This window comes from Cavia porcellus, unplaced genomic scaffold (assembly GCF_034190915.1).
Source record: "Cavia porcellus strain 051 isolate PalLab524CR breed Dunkin Hartley unplaced genomic scaffold, mCavPor4.1 scaffold_19, whole genome shotgun sequence".
NCBI lineage: Eukaryota > Metazoa > Chordata > Mammalia > Rodentia > Caviidae > Cavia > Cavia porcellus.
The window spans coordinates 51,786,950-51,803,110 of NW_026947502.1; the positions used below are offsets into that span (position 1 = coordinate 51,786,950).

The following is a 16,161-nucleotide window of genomic DNA, read 5'->3' on the forward strand; positions in this document are numbered from 1 at the left end:
TTGGTTGGTCATATGTCCTGGAACAAGGGAGAGCAACCCAGCACTGCCCATGGGAGGTACCCATGGTCACTGAGCTTCAGAGTTAGAATTGTCAGGGGCAAGGTGAGATACAGTGAGAATGTATCACCCAGGGGCTCCTGGGAACTGACACCCAAAGTCTGAGGGCAAGACCAGGAGGGAGGAGCCCAAGTCTGGTCCTGTCCATGCAATAGCCCAACTCCCGGGCTCTAAACCCTAGAAGTCCTCTCCTGTCACAGGCAGCTAAGGGGGCTACATCCTGGCTCAGGCTTCCAGTTCCACAGGGCGCTGCAGAGAGTACCTTAGCACCTGCTCCTCCTCCACTTCAACCTGAACTGGGGGGCTTTCGCCTTCTCTGCCCCCAGCAGGGCTTTCAGTGACACAGGGTACAGATTTAGCTAAGCTCCACCAACACCTGCAGGGCGATGATGGCATCATCCTGTGTTATAGATGAAGAATCTGAGGTGCAGAGAAGTAAGTGCCTGGCCCAAGTTTACATGGCTCTGGGGAGGTGGAGGCAAACCCTGAACCAGGCCCTTGGCTACCATGAGGTGAGCCTGACTTATTCTGGAATGAGGTGGTGCTACTGTTATTCTTGTTTCTGCCTAGCTGTCAGGTCCAGTGGGGGACCTGTGGCCAGAGTCAAAGGTCAGACAGGGCAGTGAAAATCTCAGCTGAGAGCCCAGAAGTCACACAGTACGGCAAGTAGGTGGAGACCCACAGACACCATGTCCAAGAAGCTCTTTCCAACTGTACTGAGTGATCACATCAGGCCTGGAAGATAGGGCAAGAATGGGCAAAATTCAGGGTTTTCTGTCCTTAACTCACTTAGATAACAAGCTCAGGTTTACTATAAGGTGCACCGAGCCAGGCTCCAGCACCCTGAAATCCATCTCCAGCCAGTGGCTCCAGCTGAGCTTTGGCATCTCTAAGGGACGCTAAACTCGAGCTGTTTGTGGGAGTAAGCAGCAATAAACAGCAAACACCCTTCCAACTCAGGGCCTGGGACTCAGTAACAGTGGCAATGAACCAGAGTCAGGATGATTTAGAGCTGGTGAGGAATTCCGCATCCATGGGTTTATTCTTCCATCTGTGAGTGGCCAGCTTTTCTGAGAACCACTGGACGTGGTTTTTCTGAACTCAGCATACACGCATGTACTCAAGATATTGAAGCCACTGTTCTTGTTCTAAATAGTAAAGAACAGGACAACCGTCAGGGGCCACCAGCTTTACCCACAAACAGGCCACGAGGTCTTGAGAATTTCAAAGCATGCCTCTGATGATAGAAATATTTCGCCAGCTATGAGAGGCCGGCTCTTTTGACAGGGTGAGGAAGTGGTTGAAGGCGCAGACTGCCCTGGCAGTATGAGATAAGCAGAGAACTTTCCTCCCGAACCGTTTTGTTATAGTTGATCTTTCTGAAGGAAGCCTCTTTCTTGATGGAAAGTTGCTGGTCAGGCGTGCCAGCAGCTGCACAGCTCTCCTTTCACATCACTTGACAGGAGACAGAGCCCCTGGGGGCAGAGAGCTAACGAGGGTCTGCAGGCAGCACAGGCTTCGAGGGAGAGGGACAGGTCCGCACTTCGGCGTTTCCCTGCGGTGAGCGAGCACAGGAATCCATGTTCACAGGGCCATTGTAAAGAACCACAAGATGGAAAGGGCTGAGTGCGGGTGTCCTGTGCACAGAGATGTGGTAACTACAACCTGTCAGCTTTCTGGGCCTCATGGGACCTTGCAGGCCACGGTGGCACTGGGGTCATGTCAGTCCACCCACCACGCCACAGGCCCACCAGCCCAGCCTGTGTTTTACCTAATTCTGACCTGGCTATTAAGTGGCAGTGAGTTTCCTCTTGCTGCTTTTTTTAAACTTTAAAAATAGTGTGGGCCCAAACCACAATTGATGACCACAGCTTTCCCTTCCTGGACTCTCTGAGCATTGCCTTGACCTCAGGAAGACACTGGCCACCGCAGCCTGCGACCTGACTCAGCCCCCATAAGCACATGTGGAGATGCAGAGTCACAGACAGAGACCCTCACACACCAAGGCAGAAACAGTCAGACACACGGCCAGACAGAGCTGGTGACACCCAGTAACATGCCCACCGAAGACACAGTTGCAGAAGCAGCCTCAGAACACAGGACACACAGCCCCAGGCAGAGGCAGAGGCATACGCACTCAGCACACCCAGACAGACATACAGACTCACACACATGATCACAGGCAAAAATGCACACACAGTCCCAGGCACACACACAGAAGACTGCAAATAGATACACTCACACTCACTCTGAAATATACCGACACATGCACATTTTCACACACCAATACACACACAGATGATGAAAATGACTCAGATACAAAACAAAGAGTTGCAGAGAAACACAGAGAGTCATCTGGACACACTCAGATACATACAGATACAGTCGCAGTGACACACTCACAGACACAAATGCCAGATATATACACATGAACAGACATGCACACTCATAGGCAGAGACACACAGACACAAAGACACTTAGATATACTCACACAATAACAGGTGCAGAGAAAGATGCATACTTAGACACAGCAGAAACAAAGACACACACACACACACACACACACACACACACACGCAACAGCCCTTCTGGCTGTGTATGGTTCAACAGTCCCAGGAGGAGCCCTTCACAAACCTTCTATGAAGATGTCAGCAAGCAAAGCAACAGGAAATTGAAGCTCCTATGATGAACTGGCTGTCTCAGCCTGTCCTGCCGACCCTGCCGTGGGGTGGGTGACTTAAGGGTGCCGGGGTCATTGCCTCAGAGCCTTTGCAGCAGTGCCCACAGGCACACGGCTTCAGTGGTGACAAGAGGAGGATGGGTGCTCACCACAAACCAGACACTGTGTGAGGGCTGTACACACAGAAGCCCATCTGAATCTCAGGGCCTCCCAGAGAGGTGAGGACCGACGAGTCTCAAATCTGGAGTGGACAGGTTGCAGCAGTGAGGAAGCCGTGTGCCCCAAGTCTCCCAGCTGGACAGGGAGGGCAGTGGCTACTGGCTTCAAAGTTCTTGGATCTAGCCCCTGTGCAGTCTTGGTCTCATGCCCACTCTGTCCTTGCAAGAACTTGAGACCCCAAGGAAAGGCAGAGTATGGTTTCAGCTTTGCCTGCTACCATGACACAAATTTGCCCAGGCTTCTAAGTCTTGGGCTTCTAGCCTGTAAAAGCAGATACTATGATCAACAGCTATAGACGTACAGATTAAGTGAGGTAATGGATGCAACATACCCAAGGTGAGATTGAAACTCAACAAAGTGCATCATCATTATCACGGGCGACATTGTTAGCCATAGGTTTACTTCCCACAATGTATGTATTGCCTTGGCTAACAGCTGCACTGAGTTAAATCCACAGTACATCGCAGGCTGACTGGTGTGAGCTCCCTCTGGTCTCCACTGCAGAGGCCAGCTTGCCTCATGACTCTACCTCTTTGCACAAAACCCACATGCAGTGGCCTTCCTCCCTCTCTATGGTACTGCACACTGGCCAAACCACTTTCTCACCTACTCTTATGGTTTAATTCCTGGCATTCACGACGGAGTGAGGATCAGGCAGGAAGGACTCCCTGGGGGGCACTCTGCCGCACTTGAAGGCACAGTCTGAATCCAAACCCAGGCTCTCTCCATGACTTCCAGCCAGGAGAGATCAGATGTGAGACTGCTGGACTACTTGTAGAAGGGCAACAATCTCAAGAGCAAAAGCTGGCATCCTAACACTCCGAACACAAGGAAAGGCAGGTGCCTCAGTGACCTGGAGGAGGCTGCAGGGAAGAGGTGGGACTTGAGAGAACCCATCTAGGGAGTGCACAGAGCAGAGCCAGCAGGCGGAGACGTCAGTCCTGTACCACCAACACAAGTGGCTGAGGATCGGAGCTGGGTCATCAGCACCCAGCACTCATCTTACAGGGCCTCGAACGCAAAAAATATAGGGCAGAGGAAGAGAAAAAAGTGGGGAGAAAGGGAAGGCAGGAAGGAAAGAGCAAAGTTGGGAGCTGCTGTTGAGTAGCCAGCATAGCCCAGACAGGGAATTCCAGAGAGCTAAAACAGAGAGAGATTTCTATTGCTTTTTCCCGAATTCCTATCCGTGTTCTCAGGAATATCTTCTTCCCTGCAACCATGTCTTGATACCTAAAGCACCAGCGTTACATGATTTATAGTACTTTAGATATGGCAGAACTTCAGCCAGAGGGATGGCAGGGAAACCCAGGTTTGGGGACAGCAGAGCTCACGTCTCCACTCTTCTAAGCGTCAGCCATTCTTGGCTTCCCTCAGAGGAGGCCATGGAATTTGGGGGAGAAACTCAAGGTTATAGCTTAGCCCTTGACCAGGGTCTTTTGCGATCAAGCTGAGATTTCCCTCTGGCTTATTTAAGCCACATTAAAAGGCACATGGGGGCCAGGGATATAGCTCAGTGGCATGCAGCTGCCCAGCAAGCGCAAGGACCTGAGTTTGATTCCTGGTTCAAAAAAAACCCAAACTGGTGTTACCCATGACCTTAGGAGAGCATCTGACACGCAAGAATTGAAGGGGGCCTAGTGGACAACACTTCCTCTTCTACAGATGTAAACGGGTGTGTATGTGTGTGTGTGGAAGAGGCAGAGACCAACTGAGTGGTAAACCTGTCTATCTCCTGGAAAAGAGCAGAGCTGTACTGCTGTGTGTGTACAGCCACTACTGGATTTAGAGGAAAAATCAGGCTTTTTGCAACTTTTAAAGCAGAAATAGCAGTACAAATTCCCCCATATGAGCAAAACAAAGAAAATTAAAATTATACCTGCTCCTCTCTACTAAAGAGAACCACTATCAGATAATGCTAGCTCTATGGTATGTCCCTTCCATCCGTGTATGTGTGTGTGTGTGTGTGTGTGTGTGTGTGTGTGTGTGTACCTACATTTATGAGTAAATAGGCATTATATATGTGTGTGTAGGAAATATGTGAAATCATATTTTTTCCCTTTTTTTGGTATCAGGGATTGAACTCACAACCTCACATTTGCCAAGCAAGTGCTTATGCTCCTGAGCTAAACCCTCGGCCCTAAAAGACAAATGATTCTCAGGGGTTTTTGTTGTTGTTCTTGTTGTTTTGGTTTTTTGTTTTTGTTGTTGTTGTTGTTGTTTTTTGTTTTTTTTTTTTTTGATGCTGGGGATTGAACTTATGACCTTGCACTTGATAGGCAGGTGCTGAGGCTGCTGAACCAAATCCCCAACCCTGAAATCATATTTTTTGAGTCTGCATTTTATTTGCTTAACAATGAGTTAAATAAATCACTCTGTGCTGTTCCCTACTCATTTCTAAGACTGTTTTAGCCGTATGATAATTTGAGTCTTCATAGAAACATATCTATAATTGCCAGTAAGCAGAACAACTGAAATGTCCAGCAGCTGAATAGGAAAGAAAAGTACAGTGTGTCTATACAGTAGAATATTATTCCATGATAAAAAGGAACGGAGCACTGCTCCATGCTCTAACATGGATTAAGTAGAAGCAGCCAGCACAGAGGCAGCACGACACAATTCCACTTATATGAAATGCCCAGAACAGGCAACTCTACAGAGACAGAAAGAAGACTGTTGGTGTCCCTGGCTGGAAGGGAGAGTGGAGTGGGCAGTGAGGTAACTCTATGAACCTTTGGAGAAGTTGCCAGACCCTCTCTACAGTGGTGGCACTATTTTATATTCCCACAGCAGAGCATGAGCGTTCCTGTCTCTCCACACCCTTACCAGTACTTATCGTTGTTTGGGTTTTTGTTGTTTGCTTTACTTTGTTTTTGCTTGTTCCTAGCCCTCTTGGTTGGTATGCAAGTGTCTCATCGTGGTTTTCACTTGCATTTCCCTAATGACTAACGCTGTTAAGATTCCATGTGCTTCATGGGCCATTTCTACATCTTCCTTGGAGAAATAGCCCCTCGGAGCTTTGGTTGTGCCCAAAGCCACTGAACTATGTAGCTTCCTTCAGCAGCACAGAATTTGTGCTCAGTCTCTCTCTGGGCTTTGCTGGCCAATGTTACTAGCCATGCGGCTCAGCCATGAATCTGCCGCTGAGCTCCTGGGGAATGGCAGGAGGGAGCTGTGTGTGGCCCTCTGGAGCCTCTAGGGGTTTCCTCCCAGGCTCTCTGCTTAGAAACAGGGACGCCCTGGCCCTGGCTGTGCCACTTTAGAACAGAGTGCATGCCCGTCATGGTTTCCCTTCAGGTTTGCAGACTCTGCCTTTCTCCATCTGTCACGCATGGGATATCTAATTGCTACTGTCACCTTCTGGTTGTCAGAAGCCATTGAAATGCTTGGCACTTGAAAATGATTTCCCAGGCGAAGGTGTCACACTTTATATGTGACACCCGTGAGTGATAGGTGAGAGGACAGCTGCCCCCTGATTTCAGAGAGAACTTAATGTGCAGACTTCCCACTTCCCTGCGTTGCCAGAAGCACCTCATACATAAGCATGGGCATATGCTTTCCTTTAGACATAATTGCAAACCTAGAACTCGGAAAGGAGCCTTGACGAGCAGACCCTAGTGCTATGGAGAGTGTCAACCCCTTCCCCTGCGGGCACAGGCAGCTGCTGGGGTGGGGTGAAGAGTGGCTTCATCTTCAGCTTTCAACAAAGTAATGGAGCCAAGTCCAGGAAGTGTGAGATCAGGTGCCAGCCACGGTGCCCTCCTTGAAGGCCTCTCTCTATGCCTGCAACAGAAAACTTTTGGCTACCTTCTCCCTCCCAAGTTCTCTTGGCATGAGCCTCTGGAACTTTCTTGTGTGCCCTAATACCTCTTCTTCTAAGGTCACCAATAAAACTGCAAAAGCCCACCCTGAGGCCTCACTTTAACTTACTGCCTCTTTCAGTGCCTCATCTCCAAGCACAGGCAGCTTCTCAAGCAGTAGGATTAGGGCTCTGACGTAAATTTTGGACATATGAATCAGTCTCAGTTTGCCTGGCTTTAAATCCCCCACCCTGTAGATTCATTGTCAGATCTCAGAGTCTACCCTGTGCAAGGGGTTCTGTGGATGCCTGGGTCCCAGCGGTCACTCTCCTGCTGCTGTGGGCACATTTTCCTTTTGGCCCCATGGTAAGACAGCTGTGCACAGGCCACACCAACCAAGCCTACTTTAGCTACATGAAGAGAGGTGCTTGCCCCTCCAAACAAAGAAAATAAGGACCTGAAAGCGATAACCACCCAACTGAATCTGAACCTGCTGTATACACCTGCTGAAATAGCACAGTACTCCATCAACAAGTAAAGTTAGTGCAGGTCAATCACAAACATTTTCAGAAGTTCATAATGGGAAAGGTAGCTGAAAACCAGTTTCCAATGCAGACAAGTGGTACTGACCTGGATTGAGATATGATGACCAGTTATATCCCAGTCACTGCTCTGTTATGGTCCGTGTCACTTGGGGCTAAACAGTGAAAGTCGCCAATCCTGATGTGTAGGGCCTGGTTTGGCTCAAGCTTGAGCAGATCAACAATAATCATATATGTAGGTAGGTCGGGCCACACAGTAAGTGCTACTGCATTCATGTGCCCACCTCCCACTGGGCAAGACAGAGCACACAGAAGGCCAGGGGCTTCCAGAGCAGCCCTTGTCCTGGAGCCTCGCCTCACTGCACCTTGGCTGTCAGCCTTATTTAAGAAAAACTAACTGAAGAGAGAGGCAAATCAAATGGAAGTAGAATCCATCAAAATTTCTAGCAGTGCAAAAGCCAGGGCATGACCACCAGTTTCTTTCTGGTCCCTTCTCTCCATTTTGTTCCTCCCCTTCTCTTTTCTCCCTCCTCCCCACCCATCGGCCAGCTCTCGAGCTCCAGAAGACTCTCCAGCCCTGCCCTAGGAAATGCTATGTATTCAGAAAATTCCGAGGTGCTGGTGGGGAGGGGTGGCCTTGGGAATGGAGAACAGGCTCTGGCAGGGGCCTCTAAGGGCAGTGTCACCAGGAGCAGGCCTCTGTGGGGAGGCTGGTGGTGACTGTGCAGAGTGGGCTGAGCAGAGAGGTGGGAGCCACCTGATGTTTGCAGAAGGGCAGAGGAAGTAGCTGGGCTGAAGGTGGACAGGGCGTCAGGACCTGGCCTAGACGGGCCTTCTATGCACTGTGTTGGACAGAATGAGCGAGGCAGCTGCTGACGACATCGGTGAGAGGTGCTGGAGTCAGTCAGGAGCCCAGGCCACAGCTGTGTGAGCAGGCTGCACGGTAGCCTGGCCTAGAAGAGGATGTGAGGTACTTGCCAGCATCCTGGACAGTGGGCAGATGGGGGACTCTGGAGAACCATGTCTTTTGAGTAGCTGAATAAAAGCCCGTGCCATGGCCTGTCTGGTGACTGTCCTAAGCCTGGGCACCCTACCCACAGCGTTAGAGTACAGATGGGCTAAGCACTTCCCCTGTGGTGCCTGCTTTCTCATCTGGGGGTCTGAACCCAGCCCCTGTCCTGATAAGGACAGCTCCAATAGCCCCTGTGCTCAGCCCTCCTCGAGCTGCCTGGCACTTTCCTGCAGGGCCCTCCTGGGAGTCACTTGCTCTGTGTCTGATGCATCTTTATGCACTGAAAGGCATGCGCTTAGGTCTGGGTCTGCACCCCTGCATGGACTTCACTCTTAGAATCTGCATCACGTCATTCCTAGCCTCATCCCCTTCAAATCTGCCAGCCGAAAACAAATACATATTATTACTGGATTAAAGGGCTGCAGAAACATAGGACATGGGTTTCTGAAAAATTATACTGAGTCCTGCACTGACAACTTGGCAATAGCTTTTTTTCTCTGGGTCTTGGTTTAATTATCTGTAACATGGGTTTGTAGTCATGTCCATCAGCCTAGGTTAAGTCCAGCATCTCCTCTAACTGGCTGCATATTCTTAGGAAAGCTACTAAAAAGACTTATGCACTATTTCCTCAAATATAAAGTAAGGATAAGAATATTTACCTTTCATTTACTGAGGTGGATTTAGGAGATAACACCTACAGTACTTCTATATGTGTCAAGTTTTGGAAAAATAGTAGTACTCATTAAAATCACAAGCAATATTTCGAAGATTCTTATGAAAGTTGAATGAAATAACATATTTGGAAATACTTTATAACCCATAAAGCACTCAACAGATGCCAGTTATTTACGATCTTATTGCTACTCAATCTTCTGGCCACCTTCTCCCTCCTGAGTTCTCTTGGTATGAGTAAACTATGCCCAGGCCAAAAAAGGTGCTCAGATGGAGACTGCATGGTTCTCAAAGCTATTTCTCAGTAAGGATCCTGCCCTGCCGGTCACAGCTCCCTCCACAGCTGCCCAGGCTGGTGCAAATAGCTCAGCAGGCTTCTACCCTTCATTTCATACCATCCGGTCAGTTCTAACTAGATGGCAGCAGTTTAAATCACACCAAGGCTAGTTTTGAGCTCGTTCTCCTTTGAATAGCAACAGAACCTTGTCATTAGGAAATGAGTGTGTCTGCCTGAAGAATTAGGGCATCACAGAATGAGATCATGGGGAGAGGTCACTGCAAGGTCTAAGAATGCTGTGCAAGCCCACTGAGGGGGGCTGGGCAAGCATGCTGGAATCATTGTTTATGAAATGACAACCCTGGCCCAAAACAGTGAGAGGGTTAAGGATGGCTGCACCGGGAAGTTCATGGTAGAGGCCCCGCGGCCAGTGCTCCAGCCAGCTGCTTCCCTGCCCTTGGGGCAGACCTGCTCTGCTGCTGCCAGCTGCTCCACTACGGGGATCATTCTGTGAGCTCTGTGAGCTACTTCTCTGTGTTGATGTCCCTGGGACTGAAGGACAATCGAGGCCTTAAGGAAGTTTGCAAGCTAGGGGAGGAGACTTTCCTTTTCTGTGCTGTGCTGTGCTGTGCTGTGCTGTGCTGTGCTGTCCTGTCTTGTCCTGTCCTGTTCTGTCCTGTCCTCTCCTCTCCTCTCCTCTCCTAGTCTATTCTATTCTGTTTCTCGCTCCTTTAGTCTCTCCCTCCCACTCTGTCTCTGTAGTGCCTCGAGGTCCTGGTGCTCAGTGTCACACTCACAAAGCAGATCCTGCTTCCCAATACTTGTCTTTTGAAAGCCAAGTCATCAGAAAGGTGGGGAAGGTGGATTAGGAGACACCCTTGAAAAACACCCTCCCAGGGGCCCCAAAGCTCCCAGTATCACTGTGTCCAGGCTGCTTTCCTTTCTCTTCTCTTCCTTGGCTTTGTTTTTAAGCAGAGCTAGAAAGGACCTCTTGTGTTGTTCCCACAAGACAGAGAATATGTTGAGACCAAGAGAGGATAAATGGAATGGCTGAAGGTTCCTTATCAAGACTTCATTTTCAGAAATCATTCCTATCTTCTTTATATTTCTGTCCCACAGGATACCCAAAGAGCACAGGAGGAAAGTCCTATTTTTTTTAACAAACAATATCTCAGAAATCTTACCCTTCTAGGTTTTCATGCTTGTGATATACGTGAGTAGAGTTATCTAGGTCTGTAATCCATGCCTAAATACAAATGCACGGGGGAAGCTTATTCGAAGCTTTTTGCTATCCATCTGCATGACCAGCAGCAGTTGGGAGATGACCACTCTATAAAATAAGAAGATGCTGAGGGAAAGAGGAGACATTGTAGGCCCCTGATTTATGCCCTGCTGATTGTAGAAAGCTGAGTGCAGCCAGCAATCCGCTTGCCCCTGGGGAGGGGTATGTCACCCTGGCATTGGCAGGCTGCAGGCAGACAGCACCCCTCTGTCACCCTTGGTTCTTCCTAAAGTCACATGGCACAAGCCAGTCTGGGGTTCATGCTGTCAGGCAACTGAATAAACCCCATCTTTGGGCAGAGGACAGGAGTGGGGTGAGTCGGACCCCTCTCCTGACCTTGATTCCAACTTGCAATGAACCCTACCCCCATAAGGCAAAAGAGCTTCACGGAAGAATTCGGTGAGCTCAGGGAAGTCTGGGTGTGTGTGTGCACTGTGAGCCTGGATGGTACAGAAAGAACTTGAGCCTTAACTCCACAGGTGGAAGCAAGGCAGGGAAGAGGCAGGAGGTCTGTCTGCAGTGCGGAAGGGCAGAAGACCCTGGTGGATGCAGCACAGAGACCTCCATCAATGCCTCTGTCATGGAATCTGGGAAAGCAGGAGAGAGAGCTGAGCACAAAGGCCAAGGAAAGGCAGGAGGCTGCCCCGTGGGAACGGACTTGGGCAGGTGCTCGATGAGGATGGCAGCAGTGTTCAGTCATCTGGGACACAGACTAGGAGGTAAATAGACTGTGATGCAGGGTGGTGGAAGACCTGGCGGAGGGCCACTGTGATAGTGACAGCCAGCATGCCACCTGCCGTACCTGCATGCCTAAACCAGGTGGTACTATGAGTCAGCTTGTGCGGGTCACGGCAAGGGAAGTAAGGGGCCTCAGCTTCTTCAGGTGAGATCCCAACAGAGCAAGGAAGCATGGAGCATGTTCTGTGCAAGTGCTGGCAAAATGTGTTGGATGAATGAACGATAGAATGCATACATAAAGCAAAGACAGTATTTTTGACTTGATCTTAGGAGAGAAAATCAGGAAAAGTGGACTGTTGAGGGACAGTCAGGAAGAGGAGCAGAAGAGAGGCCTGTGTGACAACATAAAGTCTTTCTTCCCACGGCCTCTGATGCCCCCCCCCCCAAGCCCCAACCCGACATGCTGGGCTCTCGTGGCTCCCATGCCCTCCCACACTGCAGGTCCTGCTTGGGTCACTCTCTGCCTCTGCCACCATACTCGGAGGACCCTCAACACCTTACTGTGTTTTTCCCAGACTACAAGTTACACCAATAGCTCCCTCCACGTGCCCCAGCCCCTAGCCAGCGATAGCCCTGCCTGTCTCTACCACAGGACTCCTCCAGAGGAAGGGAGCAAAGCAAGCTCACGGCTGGGCAGTGTGTAAGCTGTGTTCTGCTGGTAGAGTTTCACAGAAGGAATGACAGGGCAAGGCGAAGCTTTCAGGGTCCAGCCCCCATTGGATCCAAAGTCATCACAGGGCTCACACAGACTGTAAGCCCAACACTCTCTCCCTTGTGGTGTGAGTGGGAGGAAGCTGCACTTCCCCAGGACTTGGTGTCTTGTTTTCCCCGCTTGGGCAAGCTGCCCCCTTGATCCCTTTTGACACTTCCTCTGCATCTTCCCAGCATGCTACGCGCAGACCGGGTGTTTTTACAAGCCATCTGCACAAGCATCTATCTAGTACATGGTGGCTTCTAAATATAGATGTGACTCTGGTGTTTTCAACTCATCTTTGTGAGCGAGGTTTCCAAATGACTATCCGGAGAGGCTCTGTCAAACTCATCTGCACTGGGTAAGGCCACAGGTCATAGGCCTTAGACTCCCACCCCCACCACATGCTGGGATTAGCTATGTGAGCGCTAATGAGGTGCTGGACCCTCTGATGCACTCTGTGAAATGCTGGAAGGGACTGGGAAGAGCTCATAGAGACCATCTACCTCTGTCATCTGGCCTTCCTGGGATATAGTTCTCAGACCATCCTGGAGCTGACATCCCACGGGCCTCAGCCTCTTCTACCTACATCCAGAAGTCCCACATTGTTGGGTCTCCCTGCTTGAGCCACACTCAGTGACTACTGAGATCTTGGGTATGTGTATGCCATTGTGTGATACATACACATAGGTTCTCATTGCAAACCCCTTGTAAGTTGACAGAGGAGTACAACACATACTGATATACCTCCCCACAGATTCACAACATCAGGCAGCCTCTACTTGCTTGCATGTCCCCCCTAGATTGTGCTTGCTCGTGGGTATACATGTGGGTGTCATTTGACCGTCATAACCATCATGATGCTCACCTTCAGTAGGATAGAACGTAGCTCCTAAGACCTCGAACCTTCGGATGAACCTCCATACAGCATCACCTACTCTGCAGAACAGCTCCCCTGCCCCTGTACTTTGCACATGCTCTGTCTCATTTCTTTCCTTCTTTCAGGTTCTGGTCAGGGTTCCTTCCCTACCTCATTAGTCTTGAGCTGGGAGAACTGACTCTTCCCCATAGACTTTCTGGTTTCTTCTGCTAGTGACACAGAAGGGGAGGAGCCCAGGAAGGGAACTAACTGGGGGCTCCATGTACACAGGGCTGTGCTGCCCACTGCTTCAGGTCTCTGGAGAGTGGAAACTGTTTCCATGGAATCAGAACTGGGCCTTGCAACTCAGCCCTGGGTTCTGTTCAGTGGTGATGCAAGGAGACTGTAGAAACTGAGGAATTTACAGGAGAGAAGTTGCAGCCAGCTAACCCTAACCTCATAGGTTACATGGGCCTACGAGCTTCTGAGATGCACATGAGCAAATTCACAGCCCCGTCTGCCTTTTAATTAGAGGAGAGGGAAAAAAAAAGACCAAGTTTCCAAAGCCCTGGCCATTTAGAATCAAGCTGCCTATACTCTCAAGTCCTTTGTTAAAAAAATTAATAATGCCTCTCTCTTCACTGTGCTTGCAGAGAGAAGTCTGCTCGGCGTACTGGTAAAAACAGGAACCTGCCCTCTGCCAGCGTTCGCCTTCCTCATTTCTAGCAGAGGAAGTGTGTGGCAGTTTAGCAACTGAGAAGCTCCGTGATAGCATGGGCTTCTCCTCCCCGTCTTCCTGAGCCCTGGCCGCCTGCTCACTCGGGAGCAGCAGCAGCTGATGGAGAGGTGGTGACTCAGGCCTGGTGACCACTCTGCAGAGAGCTCCCAGGGGAGGCCATGCCCAACATGTGAAGGTATCTTGGGTTCAGGGTGGGGAGAGACTTCTGGACCCTACTGGTGCAGTTGGCAGGGACTCACCTTGGGGAGCCGGGGGAGCTCCCAAGAGCAAGCAGGCGTGTGTCCTGGGTAAAAGGAGGGCTGGAGAGGATGAGAGTGGGCGGACACACCTGTCAGGACAAGTGTCTTCTTCAAGAGCCTCCTGGCACACAGAAAACTTCTAAGAAGGACAGCTAGGACCTCCTCGCAGACTTCCTAGCTGTGTGACCTTGGCGGTGGGGAGGTGCATTTAAACCACTCCAGACTTTAATTTTTAATTCTTTAAAGTGGCAGTGATGGTATCTAACTCAGATATGGACCCTATTAAGTGAGTTAAAATATGCCAAGTTCCTGGGACAGTTTCTGACACAATAGAGGTGCCCCGTAAGTACTATCAGCCTGCAGTTGTCATGTTATCTAACAGCATCCAGAGCCTGGTAGACTGAGTGATGGCAGTAGGGTGCATCACAGCGTGAATCTCCTTTGGGAAGGTGGTGAATGCAGCTGACAGTAACCTAAGGGTGTGTGTTTAAGGACGGGGTTACAGGGAAGGCCAACACGTCATGTTTCTACATTCTACAGTCATAAAATGTCCAGCATTTCCTGAAGAATATGAAAAGCTACATGTTCTCTTAGGTGCCCACACATGGAGAGAGCCTAGTCAGAGAAGGATCTGAGCTTTGGTCTCAGAATGACCATGAGAGGACTCTGCATGGGGGTGTGGGAGGTGGTGTCCACCATCCCAAGGAACAGGGAGGAACATAGAGTGGAACTGCAACCCTGTGAGATTGTGATTGTCATTTGCTGTTGATAAATGAGGAACAGCATTCAGAGAGCTCATGTGACTTTTCTAAGTCTCTTGACTGTCGAGAGGTAGAGGCAGTGAGGAGCTCCAAGGGGCTCAGAAGGAAAAGGCAGAGCCTCAGTGAGCGTGCAGGGCTGGGGAAAGAGTCCTGTGTGTACAGCAGTGTTCCTCAGGATGAACACATCCTATAGTCTGCAATTATCATTAGAATGCTGGCTATGAGGTGCTGAGTGATCAGTCTACATTTTTTCCTTTTTTTTTTGATCAGTCTATTAAACTGCGGTGTGGTCCTTTGCACATGTGGCTGGGGCTGGGGGACCTCAGATGAGAGTTCTGGCAATCCTGTCACAAGAGACCCTCTCCAGTTAGAAGAGTGCTCTTCAAAAGTGATCCCTATGCCCTGAGCAGCATAGCAATAATAACTCGTGGGACAGATGGAGGCACATTCCGCTCCTGCCTTATCCACAGCTCAAGGAGACAGCAGGAAGGCGCAGTGAGAAGCCAGGGCTGTAGTCAGCTACAGCTGGAGGGGCACTCTCGGGCCACTATGGAGGGCTGCGTGGCTCTGGGTGAGTCCCTCAGCCTCTCTAGATGTCAGCTTCTTCCTCACAGAAGGAAGCCCAGCTTCGTTGTGTGCTTTAATATGTTTAAATTAGATGTGATATCTAGGAGATGCAAAGTACTAAATAACAGCTCTTAATACCACTTATGAATCACGTAATTAAACTGCATTGAGTCCCTGGTGTTTCCAGGCTGAAAATTGTTAGCAAGTGGAGCAAGTTGCAAATCCAATGATCTGGGCCCTCCTCCTCCTCCTCCCTTTTCTCAAGGCATATTTCTGCTTGTTCCCCAATCTGATAAAAATGAAACGGGCATGGTGAGTTTGCATTGCAGCGGCCAGAAACTATTTCCCTACCGTGGAAGCACATCCCACTGTGAGCTGCAGGAGTGGCGACATGCCAGACCCCAAGAGAGCACTCCTCTCTTATAGACAGAAATTTTTCATTCAGTGCACTCCATGCTCTTCATTAATAGATGCTGCTAGGTTTTAATTTTTCATTTCACATTCAGCAAGAATTTATTTCCCCAACTCTGAGAGAGTGTAGAACTCCAAATTCTCATTAAAGATTTCCAGAATGTCAGTCCAAACTGCTGGTTCTTATTACCAAGCTGAGGGAGAAGTTAGTACTTTTATCTATGTGTCTGCCAGTCATCCATCATCCATCCATCCATCCATCCATCCATCCATCCATCCATCCTCCCATCCCTTCATGCACCCATCCATCCATTTCCTCAATAAGTATGCACTCAGGCCACACCATGTGACTGACTTTCTCCCTCCCTCCACCTCCCCACGGTTCTGAAGGAATGGAGTACATCTTGTCCAAACCACTTCCTGCCCTCTGAGTTCCACTGAGGGGGAGGGGAGCACGCTCAATTACGGTAACTCCAGCTCTAGCCAGAAATAAGGGTGTCAAGTGCTAGGTGGCTCACATTTGTTGTCAAATAGCCTTGCAAAGTTCCACTTCCCTTGATGCAATACAAGGCAGCTTGGCTTTGCAGCTGGAGGGCTTGCTGTGGGTGGAGGTAAGG

At 49.7% G+C, this 16,161-nt stretch overlaps 2 protein-coding genes across 6 annotated transcripts in view; one reads left to right on the forward strand and one right to left on the reverse strand.

Annotated features, from left to right (window-relative positions):
- The window catches only part of Tg (thyroglobulin), a 200,558-nt gene that overhangs the window by 29,365 nt on the left and 155,032 nt on the right, over nucleotides 1-16,161 (reverse strand). The window lies entirely within an intron of this gene.
- Nucleotides 1-16,161, forward strand: part of Sla (Src like adaptor) — a 50,731-nt gene that overhangs the window by 7,245 nt on the left and 27,325 nt on the right. For 3 of the 5 annotated variants that reach the window (XM_063231042.1, XM_063231045.1, XM_063231044.1), the window contains exon 2: nucleotides 13,481-13,741. The exons of the other annotated variants lie outside the window; for them this stretch is intronic. The gene's annotated coding sequence lies outside the window, so the exon portion shown is untranslated. The remainder of the gene's footprint in view (nucleotides 1-13,480; nucleotides 13,742-16,161) is intronic. 5 annotated transcript variants of the gene reach the window in all.